This window comes from Aythya marila (genome assembly GCF_965140915.1).
Source record: "Aythya marila genome assembly, chromosome: 1".
Taxonomy (NCBI): domain Eukaryota; kingdom Metazoa; phylum Chordata; class Aves; order Anseriformes; family Anatidae; genus Aythya; species Aythya marila.
Window position 1 is genome coordinate 88,808,322 of NC_139042.1, and position 22,570 is coordinate 88,830,891.

The following is a 22,570-nucleotide window of genomic DNA, read 5'->3' on the forward strand; positions in this document are numbered from 1 at the left end:
AGAACTAGCACTGTGTAGTATGACAGACATAAACTTCTCCCAAAACTGATCCAACTAATTGTTGATCTCAGGAAGGGTAAGCAGACCAGCAATGCTTTACTGTTGGCCTTCGTTGCCCATGCTTCCTGGGTGCCCTGGCTGCTGTTTCTGTCCTCCAGCTAACCTCCAAATTTCCCTACTGTTTGACACTGAAAATATAGAGACCCTGAGAGCATTATCTTCCTCCGTGACATTCCTGTGGGCTGGCACAGGAGGATACTGCTGCATAACTGGAACAGAGCAGCTTCCACAGAGTTGGATGCAGAGAGATGCGGCTGGAAGGAATCAGTTCATCCTTTGTCCATCTCTCCAGATCTTTACTCCCTAACCAGAACTTTGGCTAAAGAAGCAAGTTTTCTAACTATTTTTCTAAGCAAAAACAAGGGGCAGATGATGGCATTGTGTACAGCTCCTTTGTGGAAAGAATTTGTTTCATTTCATCTGGTGCTGTAACTTGGTGTACATTTCAGCTAATCCCTCTCAACAGTGAATAGATTCATGACATTTGTATTTTTTATGATGGCTGGATGTGTGTGTATTTCAGCTAAAGCTTTGTGAGCTATTAAAAACCACCTTCTTTGTTGTCACTAATTAGTTTCAAGAACATGTCGGCATGTTTCCTACTGTAATACTTGAACAATGTCTGTGATTTTTTAAAAATCTGCAAATTGGTTTCCATTTTGTGATCAGCTGCAAAATGTTATTTAATTAATTTCAAAATTGGAATTCACTGCTGGGCCACACATAACACCAAAATGAAAATAAAAGTACGTTTGTTTATCTTATGATTGATTCATGGTTTTTGCAAGCATTTGTGTGTCTCTTGTTAAAATTAACATTTTCCATCAGTACACTAGAAGTGTTTCAACAAGTCAGTGATCATTGACACTTCAGCAGACATCTAGCTGCAGAAAGAATGGAGGAGTAAAGTATTTTATAGAAATCAATATTTTACTTTACAATTTATCACAGAATCATCTAGGTTGGAAGAGACCTCCAAGATCACCTAGTCCAACGTCCAACCTAACACTAACAAGTCCTCAAAGTCCTCAAGTCCTCAAGTCCTTATCCTATGTGAAAAAATGCATGCAATACAGTATACATCTGGCTGTATTAGATCCTGCTTTGTGAACTGGGTTCCAGTTCAGCAAGATGCTTAAAACTGTATTTGGTCCTTTTGGAACCAGTGAACTATGCCAAGTGCTTAGGCTGTCGATATCCTTACTAACCTGAATTTAGTGCTGAGAGTAGAGTAAGACAACTCGTTTGGATAGTCTTCTCATGAAAAAGTATTACTATCAGTTTAATTATGTTGATTAATATGCCATCAGTGAAGTCTGGCAGATTTAAAATAACAGAATTGTTTTGTTACATGTTTCACGGTGAGCAGATTAAGAATTATCTTCCACCCTTTCGCTTCTCTGTGCTCTGATTAGAGCCAACATGCATCTAGGTTATCACAGACTCTTTTTATACTTAGGAATCCAAGCAGGATGCCAGACATCTGAATCCCCTCGACATTTTTAAAACACATGGATAGATCTGCTGCATAGCACATGAGCAATGGAGTCCAGCATGTCCAGTGGGCTGATTTCATGTGATTCTATTCCTCTGTGATGATCTACAGGAAAGGATGACGGTCCTTATAGTCCATGATCTGTCTTGGACAAACTACTCACACCATCAGCTGTCCTGATACTTTTTGGAAGTACTGAGTAGACTTAGAGCTTACTAGACATTTCTACACGTGCAATGTGAGCCAGGCACATCCCTGCAGGTCAGAGTTACTGAACATGTGCAGGCTGTCTGCACAGTGCATGCTGAGCAGATCTGATGCTTCCTGGAGGCATTGGGCTGGTACCAAATAGGCATGTATGTTTCTGCTGCAGGGACCAAAAATACGGTGTCCTTAAGGCTTATTGTTCTGCCTGAAGGGGCTTGCACTGCTTTCCCTGGCATCAGAACAGCTCTGAGTGGCTTAATCCACCTGTGCAGGTTAATCATTCTGGGATTGCTGCATGGTAGTGTGCAAGGCCCCATTATTATGCCATCCAGACTTCTGAATTCATTACCCAAATTTACAAGAGATGACTGCAAATGCAGCATGTAAAGGAAACAGCAATAATATGGAAAGATTTTGTAGGGGAAAAAAAAGTTATCAGCATTCAAAAAGCTTAAAACAAATGCATAACAGGTAGCAGTCACTAATAGCTTACGGTGTTTTTCATTACATTTATTATGCTTTAATCAGTAGAAGTGCTGTTTTCACTGATGAGTGCACTTGAAGTATAGGCTTTTTCTTTTATTTATTTATTTATTTATTTATTTATTTTTTCTCCATGTTTTTACACTCAGGCTCATGCCTGGTTCCTGGTAGTCAAAACCTTCCTATCCCCAAAGCCCCTCTCTTCTGTTTGACCTGGACAGCAGTCCCGGGTCAGGCCCCACACACGGACCGGCAATGAGGGTGTGCCATGTCCCACACTGACTTTGGTGCCCAAAGACTAACCACAGCTCCAAAGCTGGTACTAAACCTGGCTTTGAGGTGCCCAGGGTAAGCCTGATTCCAGCTGCGGCCTTCTCGGACACCTACGGGCCTCAGAGACACGAGCACAGGCCTGGCAGATGTGGCACAGTCTGGTGGGCTCTTAGAGCAGGAGCTGGTAGCCAGCAAAGGCAACCTACAGTGCCTCAAACAGCCCTAGGGTATTATGTTTTGGCATCCAGTCCAGCCCCACTGCATCATCATGGTCCTCAAGAGTAAATGTAAAAGTCAAATTACTCCTCTCCTACACCTAGGGGTAAAAAAGTAGTATTGCTAAGTAGCAGTTTACGCACTGTAAGCTCTGGTTCCGCAGTCGGTTCCCAGTAGTGGTGGGATTCCTTGGCCACCTCTATCATGGAAATATATCTGAGTATATTAATATATGAATATATGAAAAATATCTGAAAATAATCCAACCTTTGTTCTCAAGTCAGTGCAAGAAGAGGGGAAAAGAGCTCCTCTATAGTTTTCTTCAAGAGTAAGAATAGTTTTTTGTGTTTTGTTTTTTTTTGGTCTTGTGTTCTCCTTTACATACACAGAGGACACACTGCACAGAAACAGCAGGCCGGCAGAAACAATCTACAAATTATCAGTATCTCAAAGAACTTGAGGAACAGTACCATTAGAAAGGACTCAGTGGGGATCTTGGACAATCAGGAAAAAACAAAGAAATGTGGGAATTTTGAAACAGTATTAGAAAAGTATTTTCTTTGTGCCAGTTTACATCAGAAATGAGAATGAAAAGAAAAGATCTACAGCAGACTCACTTATTTTCTGGTAGCAGAAGCAGTCACCTGTGAGAAGCTGAGTTGCTAGAAGGAAAATACAGGAATAACTAGATGCATTAAATAGCAAGGAGTCACCCAGGTTTGGGTGCATGAAGTCCACCAGAACTCCTGAATGTATGTTTACCCCTCATAAAAAAAAAAAAAAAAAAAAAAAAAAAAAAAAAAAAGCCAGAGTTAGCCAAAATCATTTCTCAGCCTTTAAAATTCTGTGAGAAAGTGTGAGAAAGGGAGGAGGAGCTGCATGAAGGTCTGAGCAATGCACTGAGATGATTGTTCAGTTTGGGGAGAGCTTTCCCATCTGGGCTGAAGCATCTCGAGCTTTTGTTTTCCAGGAATGTGTAATACCAGAGGAAAGGCTGAAAAACACTTTTCTGCACACAAAGGGAAAGGTTTCTTCTTTCTTCTGGGTTTCCCATTACTCAGTTAATCACTTGGTTAATGTATTGAGCAAATAAACAGTGCTTTTTTTGATTATTTTGCCAGGGCTATTTAATCAGCTGCTTTTCAAATGCAGAGCCCAGAATTTCTGGGTCTTGCCCAAGGTTATGTGTACAGAGACACTTCATAAGCCACAATAAACATTTTATTCAGACCAGCATTTGCTATCATGACTAATGGGATACAGTTATTTGCAAGGCTGTTTGGTTCTTACACAATCTTGTTACCAACTCTTTGAAGAAATCCCAAACCTTTGTGGCCTCTGTAAATGCTGATGATCCCTCCCATGCCTGTGTGTGTGCTCAGGGGATTTTCTCTAGGGGCAAGCAATCCGGGGTGACTCCATTCAGAAAGCAGATCTTTCTCAGCCACAGTCAAAGCATTGTCTGACACTGCCAAAAGCCTTGGAAAGCTCCTTGTGGTCAGTGTTGTATGTTAGAGGACTATTGAATTCTGCTGCTCTCTAATGGGCCCATTTTAAGGGGATTGGCACTCGTGCAAAGCAGGCTGTAACACAAGCAAAATATATCCAGAAAGGGGGACAAGCACCAAAGTTTCTACCTTTGTTGGTCAAAGTTACTTCGTTTAGCTGAGACTTAAGCTGTGAGGAATCACAGCAATAGCTGGGAAAGAGTACTGAAGAGTGGACAGGGCAGGTGCTTAGTGATTTAAGCACCAAAAAAAAGAAGTTCATTGGAAGGAGAAAGCTAAACTGCTCGCTCATGCAGGCTGTGGGACTCCACAGGTCCCTCTCCAGGTCAGAGCCAGCAAGTTCAGTGGTGTCTCACCTGACTGACTTCGGTCTTCTCCAGTATCTTCATCCGAAACGCCCAGCCTGTGGCGGATGCTCATCCCCTCCGTGCCCCCGGGACCCCTGCCCAGCATTGTGGGGCTGGGCCCCCACCTTCTGCAGCCTCAGTGGGGCAGGTTTGTGTCCATTTTATGAACCTCGTGGTGTGGAGCACCCCCCGGACCCGCAGGTGGGGCCTTATGCATTCTCCTGACGGACAAGAGCATGTCAGAATTGATATCACTCGGGGGATATCTGCTTGCTGTGGGAACATAACTAATTGAAAAGAAATGTCTCCCAGCGCCGCGAAATCCTTGCGTGAGTCATCAGCAGGCTCTCAAGCCCCGCTCCGCAGCTCAGATTTCTGACTTAAACCCTGGAGTAGTTTTGGGGGATTTCCGAGCACCAGGAAAAGCAGCCTGCTCCCCTGGGTGTCTCTGCCCCTCACGCAGCCTGGCGGGCACGGCCACCTCTGATGGGAGCAGGAACAGGGAGCACGGAAGGACTGAGGGCACTTTAAGCTCAGACTGACTTCAGACAATAAAATGTCTTAATCCTGATCCAGCAATACATAACACACTTCATGTGTCAGTCAATCACCACCTCATAGGCATATAAACCTATAACACGGAGTTTCTGATAGCACAGACTACAAGGAAAGAGCCTCCAGATCTCCCTCTCTTATTCTTCTGTGCTGTGACACAGCTGGGTCTTTCTTTAAGTCCATCTGTAACCCTAAATTTCAGGTGTTTTGTGTAATTGCAATGCCCCTGTGTTTTACTTTAAATTACTTACACATTCATGCAATAGAAGAAATTTTTAAAAGTGTAGCCAAGTAATTTGATTTTGAGAAGTGCTCCGGAGGAGACAGGGGTAGACACACATAATTTGTCTCCTACCAGCTTTATGAGTCCCCCTCTCACAGGAAAGCCGACAATTCCGTCCAGAAATAATTCCATTAGACATGAAATATCAGAGCTGTGAATCACCGGGCATTTCAGAGCATCGCTTCACAGCGGGAGAGCAGCTGAAAACTGCACCGGAGACAGGAGTTTAATTCTTATTGTAGCACCAGGGAGGAAAATGCAATCAAAAACAGCCATAGGAAGTTGCGGTACAGCAGAACCATCTATTTTACCAGCCGTCTTCCTGGGAGAAAGAAGCCAGGAGATTATAGTTATTCTTCTAACAGTGCTGTTGATTTAGCCAGGGTAGTAACTAGGATTCTCAAGACTGCAATCAAGGGCTCTGAACAACGTGTTCAGCAACTCCTCGGCAGGACTGCGTTGTAGGGATCACGCACACGTTGCTTTTAGGCATCCACATAACAGGAAGATAACTGGTCCGACCGAGGAAAGGCTTTCCTCATGCTCTGAGAGGGCAGTAAGACCAATTGGAGGTGTGTAAGACAGAAAGGATCCTGAATTGTGGGGGCAGTGAGCTGTTAATACTCGGAGCCACAATGGGTTTTCTTGCTCTTCCCTCTTGCTGAGCTGGACAGAAGAGCAAGCATGCTTATTTTGAACATCGTACCTGGCAAGTGACAATAATTTATAGGCACGGGACCTGACCTTCAAGGGACATAAATTCACAGAAATCACATGGAGCACAGCACTCAGCATCTCTGGAAGCCAGCACGTACTGCCTGCCTCCAGATCGCTGGTACCTGTGTAAGACAGGTGTCAAGGCTACTGTAAAACAGAAAGATCCTCTGCAGCTTTTGGACAATCTCCAAAAGAGGTAGCTAGTGAGGCTGTCCTGTTTTTCAACCCGCTGATGGAGAACCATTACTCAATAAGATGTCTGGATGCCAAATACCACGGTGGAGAGAGAGAACATACATTATGATGGTTGTTTGCAGAAGCAAACACAGGAGCAGGAGCACGCTTAACCATGAATGCTCTGGGAAAACGGGTGGCAGGTTTTTAGTTTAGTTGTGCCTCTCAGTATCAAAGCACTTTGTCAAGGCAGTTTTGCAAGACAGAGCTCAATCTTTTGTTCTGTTGTACTGTCCTGTAGCCAGGATTCTCTTTCAGTTTTCCAGACTCCCAGAATTATCAAAACTGCTGGAGAAATGGGCTGGCTGTTCCTCCTCCGCCTGTTCCCCTCTCTAAGTACCAGCATCCCAATCCATCTCTCAGCTTCCCAGCACCCAGGAGTGCAATTCAGTGTGGAACAAAAGCCTCAAATGAGAGATTTAAAACAACAGCAGCAACAATAAAAGCTTTAAAAGAAGTGAATACAGAGTCAGTCCGTTTGTGCCATATATTGCCTGTAAGCACAAAAAGAACATTGTGTCCTCAGATAAAAACTGAGGAGCAATGCCCATCTGGTCTCTGAATGCCATTTGGCCTTCAAGGTGGTTGGAGGTAATGGACAAGTGACTTGAGCCGCTCCAACCACTTATTTAAAGTTTCCTGTGCACTGATCCACGCAGAGATCTCCAAGCCATGAGCAGCATGACTTATCAAGCCTGTGCATATGTGTAGAAAAAGGGATGATCTTGAGAACTACTGTGTAAGTACTGAAATGATGTATGGTCTTGCTAGAAATGTGTTGAGTTTGAAAAGGCTGCACAAAAATAAATAAGAGAGGGAAAATTCAGCAGTTCCCACCTTCCCCCTAAGAAATAAATCACAAAGTCTCTCCATGCCTCCCTCAAGACACTTATTTGCTCTGCTCTACCCCCCAGCCACGATGAAAGGGGCTTTTCTTCCACTCAGACTGACCTTTGGCAAACATTTCCTTTTCAATTAAGATCTGAAATCTGCTCTGGCTGGAGACAGCGGGGAGAGGGCTCGCTAAAGCCATTCATGCAAGAGTCAGGACAGAGAATAATTGCCCGAATTCATAAGGTCAGTTCCAGTCTAGACTAAGGCAGAGAGATGTCATCTAGAGATCTCTGTATGAGAACAATATGCTTGTTTTTCTGGACTCTCTGGTGTCTCCATGCTGCCTGCCTACTAGGTAGCACAGACATTTCTCTCACGGACTGTTGGGCAATTACCGAGCACGAGGCTTGCTTTCCTCGTGTCATTAGCAGTTCTGCAACCAGTGTGGGGCTCCCAGGAACCAGGCTTTGACTGTGGCCTGCCTTGGCTCACCAGAGTGAATGGAAAGCCTCCCACAGACAGCAGCTTTTGGCACTGGGGAGTGCCATCCCTTGTGGCAAAAATTTACGAATACTTCCTCCTCTTGGCATTCCTAGTATCAAAACCATTTAACCTAGTGCATGTGCACTGATAAAGCAATTTCCTTTCCTGTCCTATCCCTTCCCGCTGCTGTCTTCATTATAATTACATCAAGCACAAATATTCTCTGTTCACTTTCCAGGCCTCTGTTTACTTACTTTAATGCCTTGTTGATTTGCATCCTCTGCTGTGCCAGAAATTTCAGCCTCGTTTGCCTGGATATCTAGTTTACCAAGGACTATCTGCATGCTTTCTTCATCAGGGAAGGGAAGACCCTTCTGATACTAGTCTTTAAAATTTGCTCCTGATCATTTTGCCAGGCATTTTTCTTTTTATTCTGTTGCCAATACTATCGTGTCCATTAATCAAGATTGTGCAGTCAGAAGAAGAAATAAAAAGACCTAATCTGTGTGTGTGGTGGTTTTTTGTTTGTTTGTTTTGTCTGTTTTTTTTTTTTGTTTTTCCCCACACGTTCACATGTATGCGACTGAACTATTTATGGTTATATAAACATAAATATATGCAATATAAATATTGCACGATCTGTTTAAACAGGACCAAAGTATGCGAGGAAGAGGCAGTGTGAGCAGGTGCATAAAGAGCTGGACAATGATTTGGGGACCTGGCCTTGATTCCAGCTCTGCCACTGCTTTAGCATGCTTCAAAAAGTTACCTGCTTCTGCCTCAGTTTCCCCATCTTTGAAATAGGAATAATTTTGTCTGATTACAACGTGCTTTGAGACCGAGTGATAAAATGCACTATATAACAACCACACAGTGCTGTTTTTCCTGCCCAATTCTTCCTCATTATTTGTCACACCAACTGTTTTCATCTGCTTCTAAATTAGATCATCAGCATCTGAAGGAGCCGCACCTTTTCCCCAGTGTGCTGGTGAAGGCGTCTCAGGGCTCCCTGACTCCAGGTACTGCTGCAGCACACACAATTATATTAAAAGTACCTCTCCTGGAGCTACGGACAATGCCACGAGGGGGAACGCTAAGTGTCTGCACTACACAACGCGGATCTAAAGCAATTTCTCGTGACATTTTATAGTCTGACGGTTGCCTGAAAGAGACCCCATATGGGATGTAAATTGCATGTGTGGCTGCCATATGCTTGGGGAAGCAAGATCCATTTGTTCTTTTAGAATAGAGAAGCCTGCTGAATTAAAACAAGAAATCAGATACACATCATGTTCGTCCCTGCTTGTGTTTGGGCTGTAGCACTCTTCATTCCTTTTCTCTTGAGCACCACATAAAGCTGTATTTGGTGAAGCTGAGCTTCTATCGCAGGGAATCTGTGCACTATTTTTGAAGGGATGCAACAGATCCTGGTTGAGAACTGTATTTTCACTCCAAGGGAAAAAAAAAAAAAAAAAAAAAAAAAAAAAAAGAGCTACCCCATAAAACACACAAAGCCAAATTTAGACATAAGTCTGACTCCATGAATTTCCTGACCTCATGAGTGTTCCAGTCACTTGCACGAGGACTCAATTTGTCCTGGGATGCACATTAGTACACTGGATAATTATTTGAAAACTAAGAAATTTCTGTTTAATCTCTTCAAGGTTTTTTCCTTCTCTAATAATTTACAGAAAAGATAGATAGAATGGGTAGGGGTTGTTTCTGTTCTCTGTTTCTCTACCCTGACACCCTATAATTTTTAGGGATTCTTGTGCTTTATGTGAGACCTGTAGTGGTTTTATGGCTGAGCATAAATATGAGAAACAGCAACTGGGGAGGCACTGAAAGAGCCCGACTGAAAATCTTCATTAGTGAAATGCACAAGACACCGATCTTACCTGGCCCCTGCTGTAATTCAAAAAACAAGACAATTTTTGTTTAAGCGGTTGTGTTCTGAAAGGAATGGTGCAGAGGCATGGGATCTTTATGGTATCCATGATTTCCTGACAGAAATTGTAGGGTTTCGTAGTCCTGCCTCCTGTGCCATCCCCTGCGGTGGGCTGTGGGTAGAACAGGGGTTTCTGCGAGAGCTGTGCTTCATCCTGGTGTGGGTGTCCAACCCCATCTGGGGCTGGCATGTCTTCGGTGGAGCAGCTGCTTTCTCCGTGCTGCTTCAAGGTAAGCGTGGCCATCTCGGGGGTGATGAACCACTCTCAAGGTGTTTCAGTTCAGTCTCCTGAGGCTGAAGGCTGTTTCGGAAGCGTGTGCGACTTCTTCAGGTCAAAAGTCTGCAGCACAGCTGGGAGTAGAGGTTAAGGCAAGGCAGTCTGTACACCAGTTACCTCTGTCTCTGACTCTCTCTACCATGCACCCCTCTCTTTCATTGCTTATTTTTGATAATGTGAGCAAATGAACTCTTTCACTGTGAACATTTGGAATAGACGCTCACCCTCTTTCATTTGCATGCTGATCAAAGTTACAAACCATGAAATAGGCTAGCCTTATACCATCCATATTTCCACCTTCCTGCAGGGCTTTGAATATGTCTCCCGTGAAGACATTTTAGGCTGCTTACCCACCCCTAGGCAAGGGCAGAGCGCTCCTTCTTGTTGTCTAACCTACATATGGACTGCCAACAGAGAGCCTTACGCTCACTGAAGCATTTAAGAGACCAAAAGAGAAAGCAAACCAAGACTACGAGAAAAAAATAAATATGTAGAAGAGAACCAGAAAAAAAATAAATAAAAGACATTAAATTAAAAGATAAGAAGCAACTAGGGTGGATTAAAAGATCATTTCCCTGGGACGGTGCTGAATGGAGCTTTTGTATCATTTTTCTGCTGTGGTATAGTGCAGAGATCTCGGGCCATGTCACACTTTGTGTTCCTCCAGTCCTGTTTATGAGGTTTGCTCAGCATTGCTGTCCAGCTCATGACTGCAACAGGAGTAGGGGAGGTTAGGAACCAGGCACCCCATCCTCTGGAAAGCTGCATGCCTTCAAAGTTGGTTTCATTCTGAGTCATAAAAAAAAAAAAAAAAAAAAAAAAAAAAAAAAAAGTGATTATGACATAATTTTTCAGGGAAATACACAAATGTTAAGGACAAAAAGTTTCATTTGGACTTACTTAATGAGGCTTCATTTTGCATTTATGTAAAATAGCAGTGTAATGTAAGGGCCGTAGGAAAAAGGTAAGAACAGAGCATTTCATTGTCTTCTGCAAATATTTTAACGAGAGCCATATGTACCCATAGAAAAATTCAGTTTTGTCAAACCAGCATTTTCCAGTGGAAAAAAAAAAATCACTCTGGGAAAATCCTGCCTTTAAAAGTTAAGATTGGGTATTAACCAGTCAAATATACGTACTTGCCTTGCTCCTCCTTCCATTTCCTTTCTGGCAGGAAGAAGGTCACCTAGTGATTTATGGAGGCTTGTGAGGACAAATAGACTTTTTTTTTTTTCCAGTGGAGATGAGCGTGAAGATTTTTCATCTTTGTCTTGTACCAGGATTTAGGCTTCAGGGACAAAGAGGAAAGCTGGTAGGAGAGTGAGCACTGTAAAACAGCCGTGCTGGGTGGTTGCTGAGGTTGCTGAGCTCGCTGCTAAAAACCAAGCATGGCTGAGCTTCATGTGTTTGGGAGACACCACCGTTTGTCATTATCCCCTTATCAATATGTTGTGGGATGTGTGGGACAGGCCTCGGCTGCATATACACTTGAAAGAAGCAACACTACATACAGCAAGCACTTAAAATGTCTGATGGTTCAGGGGAGTGAGTATTCATCTGTCCAGCTGCGGGTCATCCATCCTCTCCTCAGCGGTCTCTTTAGTGAGAGGTTAATACAGTAAAATAATGTATGTGGCTGAGCAGTTATGAAACTCTAATAACTTGCCTAGGCCAGAAAATGAGCTTGTGCACTGCTTGATAATCCAGCAATTACTAATCACCACGCTAGTTTCCTGTGGGAAGAAACAGTGATTACAGGAAAGTCGCACCACACCGCATTAGCAGAGCATTCAGAATGCCTTTAAAAAGTAGATAATATTTTACAAATAGTTGGGGACAAGCAGATTCAAATCAAGACTTAATTTAGGGAACACCTCCTTTGATTAAAAAAATATGTTCCCGAGAACAGCTGGAGTCATTTGCTGAGATAAATCAGATGCTACTCTCAACTTTTATGGGTTGCTAAACCCATGAAATATATGGTATGTCTCGGATTTGTTGGCTGCATTCTTGTGCTATGAACACAGATATTGGAGTTTGCTAACAAAGAAAAATGATGGACCCAGCAGGCAATGGCAAAGCCATATCTTCTTTTTTTCATTTTTACTGATTAGAGCTGAGAGGCAGAGAGAAGTCTGCTCTGGTGAGCCCTCTTGAGCCTTCTGATTTTTCCCATATTAGGCATAGGCTGAAAACAGCCTGGATCTGCTGTTGCCTCCTCTACCTCTAGGAAGAGAAGTAAAGGAAATCTCCCTGAGCTTTTCTAAGGTGGGGCAGAAGATTCACTAGCTGTCGCAAAGACCTGGAAAGAATAATGGATTTTTAGGAACGCTGCCTCGAGAGAGAGTCTTAGGGAATACTAAGTCCCCCTGTATCTAGCAACTCCCGGTTTATGATAAATGCTTCTTCTTTTCTGGACACTGCTAACTTATCTAAATGAAAAAAAAAAAAAAAAAAAAAAAAAAAAAACTTATTTTAAAGATGATAAAAAGGCTGCGAAAACATCAAAAGACGAACTGTGTTGAATTATATTTCCTCCCTCCTCTAACAGCATGCAGGATAGAGCAACTTCACAAAAGAAAAAATTCTTGCAAAAACTTGTGTCTGAAGACTCTTGGACAGGGAACCATGGGTATATATTTTTTATCTTGCAATAGTGAACTTATTTTGGGTGCTGGAGATAGAGATGATCAAGGAAGAGAATGATGTAAGCAATAAATACAGCTGTAAATGAATAAATACAGGAGGCAGATCTTAATATACACAACAAATATGTAATGAGGCACCACAAAAGAAAGAAGAAGTTCTTTGCTGTTTTATTTTTGCCTTTTGTAATGGAAGTTCAGAGTTCACAGAAAGATCCACTTCCAGGCATCACCGGAAAAGATGTGGTGTAAACGATCTGCCCGCTTCACATCTTGTTTTACTTCCCTGAAGTGCTATGACTCTGGGTGGAGTGGCTGCAAAGGTAACCAGCAGGTTGTACTGAACTGCAGGTTGTACTTCAGGGGCTGGGCTGTGTGCTGGTGAGATGCACAAGGTTTCCTTGTAGAGATATTTGCATCTTCTCTTTGGGTGGTTTTGCTTTGTCTCTGTTATTATTCATGTTATGGCAGTTCCTCTGCTAATCTATAAACTGCTTTGAAATTCTCCTACTTGAATTATCAGCCAAAATTCAAACTGTTGCTTTTGCTGGCAGCTAGAAGGGAAATCACAACATTGCATTACACAAAAGCCTTTAGCCTCCTATTCCCACTTTCTCCTTATTTATTTATGTTTTTTTTTTTTTTATTTTTTTATTTGTATAGAAAGCAATGACAAATATTAAGTTATGAGGACAATATTTCCATTGTGAAGCCTGCAGGATATTTTATTCAATTTGTGATTTCAGTTCTGAACTTCCAGACTAATTCTCCTAGTCAGAAATTCCTCTTGGTCTCAGGAGGAAGGGAATTGTTCTGAAAAGACTTCCAAAAGCCGTTTTAGCCAGTTGGACTATTATGCATGTTTAGGGAATTTAAATAATAATAATAATAAATAAATAAAAGAGGTATCTTCCTTTTTTTTTTTTTCCTTTCTTTTCTTTTTTTTTTTTTTTAACTTTTTCTGTTTTGTTTCAGCATCGACAACTATGTAACCTTTTGCCACAAGGAAACGTGCAATTTCCTAGTAACTGATGCAATGGAAGGTACCCCAGGTGAGCGATAACACTCTTGCAGGGACAATATGTCTTTCTCCACTTCTGTGCCAAACACAAAAAACGCCCTCATGAAAGTAATGACATTTTGAAAACAAGTAATATTGGTTAAGCCAGTCATGATTTGTATTAGAGAAGGTGTTAAAAGTATGGATTATGTTTAAAAATAAATAAATAAAAGCACCCATTTACAGAAGTGAGCTATGCATCTGGTAGCCTGGGTTGAAATCGTCAGCATAATGAAGGTTCCTGTAGGACCTCATCGTGGTAGGGGCACTGTGTAGGGGAAGCAGGATCTCTTGTGGAGGCCAAGAAATTGGGTGAATTGGCAAAGAACTTTCCTTTCCTACAGAAAGGAAAGAGCCTAATGGAGATAGGAAAGGAAAGAGCCTAATGAAGATAAAGAGCCTAATGAAGATAAATCCACCCATACATATTTATACCAGTTCTTTCTCTCACCCACTCGACCTTGCTTTCACAAACCAAAACGCAAGGTTATTTTTCCATCATTCTTTACATATTGCACCTTGACTTACGCTGATGTCTAAGAAAATCAAGCAGTTTGGAAGGTCAGAGAAGTAGCATGTTTTTTTTCCACTGAGAAGAATAAACTTAAGAAACACTATAAAAATCCATACTAACAATAGCAGAGAGCACTAACAATAGGCTGCATTCTCTAAATAAAGATTAAGGCAAGGGGTGCGTTTGGAGGCATGCGTAGGAGGGAAGAAGAAGAGCGTCTTGTAACCCAGATCATTTCTGCCTAGTGATCATTACAGAAGAGAGATTTTTTTTTTGCGAAATCTCAGAAACCAGGAAAGGAGAGAGCTCCGTACCCTTCCCAGAGCTCCCCCTTCTCGGCTGGAAAGAAAGCAACGCTTGACGTGTTTCTGAGGATGAGCTGTGTGCAGTTGTTCTCATGCTCCAGCACCAAGAAGGCCGGAGCAGATGGCAGGCGCGTGGGTGGGGAGCGGATTGCTGAGATTCCAGCAGGAACAAAAGGAGAGTCGCTGCTTACTGCCAGAGCTGCAAATGCGCACGGGCACGGCTTTGCGCATTTTTAGCCACCTTTCGCTGCACCAGCATATGGGACACGGAGCGTGCTGGAGGGGTGTCAGCTAGTGGGAGGAATGTGGTGGGACAGTAATACTCCGGGATGATTAATCGGAGCACGGTGAGAGTTGCTGTTTATATCTAGTTATTCTTCTCCCCTGTGTCATGAATCATCTGATACACCCGAAACTGAGAACAGATTGCAGCGGAGTATGAACTGCTCGTGGCTGGGTACTGCCAAGGTAGGGGAGTTGGAAGAGCAGGCAAAGTGTGTCACTGATCCTCTCTGGCTGGCTCATTCAGGTTTTTGGAATTTGGGAAGGGGAGGCAGGAGGCTGGTGCGTCTCCAAGTCATGACTCAGCCCTGGGTCTGGAAGTACACAGAAGGCACAGACAGATGCAGGGGCTGTGAAATACCCCTAGGTCCCACAGCAAAGACACAGACCTGAACCTTAAGTTAGTAAATGAACAGATGAACCAGTAATTCAGGTGTGGTTTTTTTTTTTTGAAAGACTTCAACTGCATTTACAGTAGTCAACTTTTTCCACCAGCACCTTCACCAAGGAGCAGAAAGCAGCTTGGCACACTGTACAGAGCTTGACGGAGAAAGATGCATTTGGGGAAAAAGTGTGGCCTTCATCCACTCTAGAAGAGGGAGAGAAATTCATGTCACTGTTCATTCTTATATCTTTGTTATGAAGTTTGTGCATGAGCACAAATCATAGACTTCAGAAAGAGAGAGGGAGGAGCTGTGTCAGAGGTAATGCTCTGCTGAGACAACTTGTAAGGAGAAAGGATGAAGAACCAAGGACCATATGCAGAATATTATTTCAGGAATGTCAAAAGTACCAGGGTCAAGAGGTGTCCTGAAACCACTTACAATAAAATAAAATAATAATAATAAAAAAGAATCCCTCATCTCCTCTTAATACTCATACCTAGTTTACATAACTTGTCCTAGTAACTCTTCTTTTTACCTTCCCAACATAACCTCCTACCAGAGGGACCATCATGTGTTAATTTGATTCATAAGGTTTCTGGGGCAGGGAATGCATTCTGCTCTACTTGCAGTGCGTGCACCTGGCATTTCCTAACTTTCAAGTGCTTGACTGTGCAACCTAAATAAACATAGCTTTTGTTTAGTGTTATTTGTAATGTATTTGTATTGCCATATTATGTTCATATTAATAATGTATTGTTAAATATTGGAAGACAGTAATTTGAAATGTAAGATGAAGTGAGAGGCGGATATGAAAAAATATAATGCAATAAAGTCTAGAGAAATGCAATATGAAGATGACTGAATTAGGTGTTATGTGGGTAGCTGTAAATACAACACATTTAATTTTTAAGGATCTGACTTTGCAACTTCAATCTTGTTTCTTAAAATGAAGCTTTTACTTTTTTTTTTTTTTTTTTTAATGTAATTACCCATTTTTGTTTCCATATGGTAGAATGTTGCAACAAATTATAGGTAACTATAGCAAGCTGCTGCCATTGTAAGAAAGATCTGAACCACAGGCATAGACTTACAGGGCAGGACTCAACTCCAGGCCTAGACCCTCAGTTTAGGTGTTGCTAGAAGAGTTGTTGACATGTGAGCCACTTAACTATCCCCCCGTTTTAGTCAATGGGGTGTAGAGGGCTACCCTAAAATGGGCACATCTGGTGCGTTCACAGCTCTCCAGGTTCTACTGACGGATATGAATTGGATCTCCACTGACTCCAGTAGGAGCTGAGATACTTACTCCACCTGCTCCACAACTCCACAACTACGTTTGAATCTACTCTCTACACGCAGACATCTTCAGCAGCATAAATTCTACGGGGGCAGTATGCTACGGGGGCATCCTGAGAGGGGTGTGAGGCGAGTGGTTTTGCTAGAGTCACAGCTCATCCTCAGAAAGCCGACGCTGGCAAGGAAGCAAGTTTTTTTCCAAAGATAAAAACTAAAGGTAGTTGTTTGTTTGTTTGTTTGTTTGTTTCATGATGTATTTTTTTCACAATTAATTAGCCAAAACCCATCAAGAATTCCACTTTTCTAGCCAAAAGGCTTTACTGCTGAAAAAGACTGAATATATGAAATTTTCTCACAAGACATCACAATGGTCTTTTGTAATGGAAAGCATTAAGCAAGGTAAACTGACAGGGCCCTTCTCTGCTCCTCCTGAAATAATCAGTAGGTGGCATAGGCTTTTAAGAGAGGATAATGACGATAGAGGTGCTTATCACAGTTAAAATGCCATTTAAATGGGTGCCTGACAAGTAAATCATCTTGGAATTTGCAGGTACCATTGTGCCAAGTCCCTGCGTTGGCTTGTGTGATGGTCACCATTGCTGGAATGCAAAATCAGCTGCTCCGACTGAAACCGCAACCCTTTGAACTATTTTTGGAAGGCATTAATGAGATTTTGCTTTGGGATTATCTGTACAAAATGGAAAAAGGATGATAGATGGGACTGTGGCTCTCTAGCAAATATATAACCACAACTACATTAAAGAAAGAACTAAAAAAAAAAAAAAAAAAAAAAAAAGGATAAAAATTAAGTGGGGCATCACATGACTTGATACAAACCTGGTCCTATAATGAATTAGACGTGTACCGGTGTTGTGTACGGACTGCCCTGTCATGCTGCAGGTGGCCTTTCTACAACACTGCCCAGTCTGATATTTTATCATGTGTCTTCCCATCTGAGGAAGACTCTCCACTGTGTGCCCAAATGTGCACTATTGGCAGGTGGTCATTTCCATGGCTGTGTCATCCAGAAACATATCCTGATACGCAGGCATGCCTGAATCCTGTTTTACTGCAGATGACACACTCATCTAGTTATGTTCAGCCCAGAGATGTGGCTTAAGTGAGATGCCATCTTCTCTCTGTACATGGCATACTCTGCCACTCCTCACCACAGGGGCTGAATACCACCGCTACTTGTTCAGCACAAGGATGGTAGCACAAAGGTTTCAGTTCCTCCTGGAGTACTAGGATTTTGTCCTATCTTCCTGCAGTCATAAATACATTTTCTTAGGCTGCTTCCAAACCATTTGTGCTACAAATAACAGACTTTTGTTCCCTTGTTGCTGGGCATTTGTACAGGCAGGCAGAAGCAAGGTTCTGGAGCTGGAACAGACTCGTGGTTCTGCTGCAGCAGTGGCAGAGCAGCCTGGTTTTTCAGCATGCCAGGTACAAATAGCTTTATTTTTCTTCATCTCTAGTGTCTACATCCTCTGGGCTGGAAAACTATTCAGAGGCAGCTTGGAGGTGTGCTGACCAGCATGCCACTGGTAGGAATGACCCATTAATCTGCCTCTGCATGATGCTGAACCCAAGCAGAGGCTGGGGCCAAGTAGTGAATGAGCCTACTCAGGCTCTGATATGAGGATAGACACCTGTGCTTGCACTGTCTGATCCTGGGAGCTTGTTCTCCGGGCCCAGTCAATGTCCAAATGCTCTAGTTCAGACTTTCATATAGTCTCATCTGATATCGGCTTTCCTAATGGATATTTTTCTGTTTCATATCCTGAAACACTAGTCACTACACATTTCTGCTGCCTGTGCTGTAATTAATCTGTGTCTGACTCCTTAGGAACCCTCTGGGAAAGTCCCTGATGTTCTCTTCATTTCTATTTTTCAGCTGCCAAGATGCAAACTTCAGAAGCTGAGACCACATTATAGTGGAGCAACTTGTTACAGTGCCTATTAGCAAAAGACTGCTGAGACCCCTGAAGAAAGCTTATTGGAGTGTTGTAAGAAATTCAATAATCTTAGTCAAAAAATATGTGTGGGTTAAAAATCCACAGTTCTTTGTTTACAGATTGAGTTTTGGGCAGAGCACAGAGCTGCCCGTAGTGTGCTATTAAAATACAGTTATGCAGAATATTATATACTAGTAGAAAGCCATAACAGTGATAGCAGAAGAGCTGTGGTATGGAACCAAATCAAACCATGTATTTTGTAACAGCTTAAATGCATCCTGGCTCTAACTGATTACTAAATTACTGCTCTAGCTGCAGCATGGACATGCTGGGAATATACAAAGAGTCTTTCTGACTGGTACTCAAATTCTTTCCTCTGTGGAATGACAATTCCCCATTTTTCAGTTGCCATTACTCTTTTCTCTCTGTTCAGACGTGCTTAATTTTTCAGATATATTTAAGTATTTGTGTTGCTGTAGCACAGTTCATATCCCAAGACTCAACACAGTAACAGTGATACCAAGAAAAAGAAAACAAGATGCCAGTGAAAACACCTTTTTCCGAATGGGTTATCTCTTCCTCTCCCAGTGGAAAGCCATTCTGCTTGATTTTATCCTCCAGGCAAAAAGCAAGCTTTGCTTTCTCAAAAGGCATTGTTTCTTTTCTGTAGCTTTCTCTGTTTGGCCCCTGTCCTTTACATGGATTTCTCACAGGAGCACAAAGCCAGGCTGTCTGCCATCACTTTTCTATGTTTATACTCATCAGCTGCCACCATTCATCCAACATGAAGGTCTCACCCCACCCATCCCACCATCATGTGTGCACACAGTATTATACTAGTGGGTTTTCCCCAATTTTGTGCTCCTGTTCATAGTTGCTTCAATGAGTTTCTAAGCCTCATCTCTCCTCCTGTGTAGGGTTGTCCCTGTCTGCTGCTGACTCCTGCTTCCTATGTGACGACATGTCCTGTAGCCAGAAGCAAGCCCAGCCGATGTGGTGAGATGTATCTCCCAGTACACCAAGATTTGCCCTGACTTTTTGGTCCCCTGTGTCCTGCGCTTTTCCTCTCCAGGCTTACAGCTGCAGGCAAAGATCAACTTAGGCAAACCACAGGTACAGCTTCAAGGGGGTATTTACCCACCATTACTTATCAAAATAGTAACTTTCAACAGCTTCCTTTGTTTGTTGCTCAGGTCCCCACTGGTCTGAGGGGAGGAGGAAGATGAAACAGGCTCACTGCGTCTTGTTTCTTGGTGACATTTCTGGCTTGTCCAAATCCAAGAGCTTCCTAGCACCATGCTAGCTGAGAGTCTGTCTCTTCTTGATGTTAACAAAGACCTGTTAACCTGGGGATGTCAGGCAAGGACTGTCGCAGGCTAAATGCTGAGCTTTTCTATTACCACTGTCCTTCATGAGGCAAGCAGGTCTATCAGTTAAACTGGCATACTCTATCACTGCCGCTGTGGTGGTTTTACTCTGCCGAGCAGCTGAGCTCCACCACAACCACTCTCTCACTTCCCCTCCTCAAGGGCAAATGGGGAGAAAAATTGATAAAAAGAGCTTAACAGTTGAGATAAGGACAGGGAGATCACTCAACAATTATCGTCATGGGTTAAACAGTCTTGGTGTAGAGAAATTAATGTTATTTATTGCCTATTACTAACAGACTAGACCAGTAAGAAACTAAAAGTAAATAAAAAAAACACCTTCCCCCCACCCATCCTCTTCCACCTCCTCCCCTGAAGCAGAGCAGGGGAATGGGCATTGGTGGCTGCGGTCAGTCCATAGCATTTTGTCTCCGCCGCTCCCTCAGGGTCCCTCCCTGCCCCTGCTCCCCGTGGGGTCCCTCCCACGGGATGCCGTCCTTCCCCAGCTGATCCCACATGGGCTGCCCACAGGCAGCAGCTCCTCAAGCTTCATCCCCCAGGAACAAACTGCCCACGGGCTACAGCTCCGGCCTGGGGCCTGCTCCTGCGGGGGCTCTCCATGGGCCGCAGCCTCCTCCAGGCCACATCCACCTGCTCCACGGGGGCTCCTCCACCCATGGGGGGGCTGCAGCGTGGAGATCTGCTCCATGTGGGACCCATGGGCTGCAGGGGGACAGCCTGCTCCAACAGGGGCCTCTCCCTGCACAGGCCACAGGGGAACTGCTGCTGCCTGCCTGGAGCACCTGCTGCCCTGCTGGCTCTGCTCTGACACGGGGCAGCTGCTGGGCTCTGCTCACAGAGGCCACCCCTGCTACTCCCCCACTACCAAACCCTTGTCATATAAACCTTATACATCTGCCCTGTTTCCTTACTGGGGAGAAATGTTTCCTTGTGTGCCATGGTTGTGGTGCCTGAGAGCACCTTGCTGTGATGGAGGAAGGGAGCTGTCAGTATGCAAACAAGATCCAAAAGCAGGTATTTTGGAATTTCCAGAACAAAAAGTATTTTAGATACCCTCCCTCCACCCCCTCCGCTCCTGCCTTTTTTTTTTTTTTCTTTGAGCACGAGTTGAGACAAGGTCAGAGTGATGCCCATTTACCTTGGCCTCCTCTCCAGGGACTAGGCCAGAACTAGCTGATGACTCTGCATTGCTCCATAACATGCTACATTTGTGTTTTCTTCTTGCTGTTCCCCTGGAAAAAGATGCTGCCTGAGGCAACAAAAGCTGTACAGCATCCTGAATCATGCCTCACATGACACAGGGTGATCTCAAGGGCAGCAGTTAGGTTCAGTGACAGTCTGAAAAGTCTCCTGTCCACTGTAAACACACTGCTCCCCTTTTTCCGAGGTTCATTTGTAGCAGCTGTGTGATTTGTGTAGCACAGACTGGTCACCGAGTATTTTAGGCTTTATCCTGTACTCCCTGAACAGAGTTACTGGTAGTGCATAGTCTTAAAAATTTGTGAAATTATGGGCATTTCTTGAACGAGTCCCTGTAGAATCACCAAAATACCTAGAGAAGACAAATATCCAGTGGAGAAACTTATTATAACCTTTTGTTGTCTGAACATTGATCCAAACTGCTCATAAAGACAAGCGGCTGAGCACACATCTCACATCCATTTCCTTAAATCCTCACTATAGCTTTTGGAGTATGATTTTGTTTTATTTTTATTTTTTTTTATCTGGCCACCAATATTGGCACACTGTTCTCCCTGACCACTGTAGATATGGGGAAGGAGGTCCTTTTAAATTTGCCACGGAGGAAGAGTTGTTCTTCTCCAGGGCATGAAAACTACCCTGTGTATATCAGAGAGAAGAGGCATATTGGTGACAATAATCTACTTACTGAGCAAATATGGTGTATTTGCTGGTGGTCCCCACAGCACAGGCACTGCTTTTTCTAAGTGTTCCTGAGGGCAGAGGTCAGCACGAAATGGGTGAAGTGCTGCTATCTGCTCATTTCCACCACTGCCCACACATGCACACACAGACGGACACCATGTCATGAGCTGGTGAAGGCAACTGGAGACCGAGCAGCATCCATTCAGGTGTACCAGCATGGACTCATATCTGGTGTTCATCTTAGATGACATAGAAACTCTTTGTCTGAGCCATGCCTATGGAGTTCAGAAAAATCCTCAACGATTTTCAGCCATAAATCATTAAAAAACAGAGTTTATTTTCTTTACTCTAAAATCTGAAAATGTATGAACAACTTAGCATGAGATCTGAAGACAGACATGAAATGAGCTTTGCAACTAAGATGTGGGACAGGTTAATCATAAGACCAACCTCTTCCCAGGTGGGCAGAACCTACCATGGTGGGTAGAGTATAGCAACTGGTGAGAAAACAATATCACGCAATGCTAAGAAAGGATGGGAGGCAACAAGGAAGAAAGAAGTTGCATTAGTGGGTGTAAAAGAGAGTGCAAATATTTCTTAGGTTTATAGAAAAGGCAACAGAAGGTGTGGACAGCTGAGATACAAAATATGGAGGTTAGTTTGCTGGAAATTAATATTATTTTTTTCATGTGATGAAGTGAGGCCCCAAACAACATGACCTTAGGAATCACAGGCATCAAGAAAGTCTCATATTTCTTCAGCAACCAGTTTAAAGGCTTACATACCTTTTGCCATAAACATATTCTTCTGCAGACTGAAAGAAATAGGTGTGATTTCTGTATAGACTATGAACCAAAACCTAACAATAGCCTATGGAGTCAAATAATTCTGATTTTTTGATAATTAGATTAAATACCATTTAGTACTTGCAT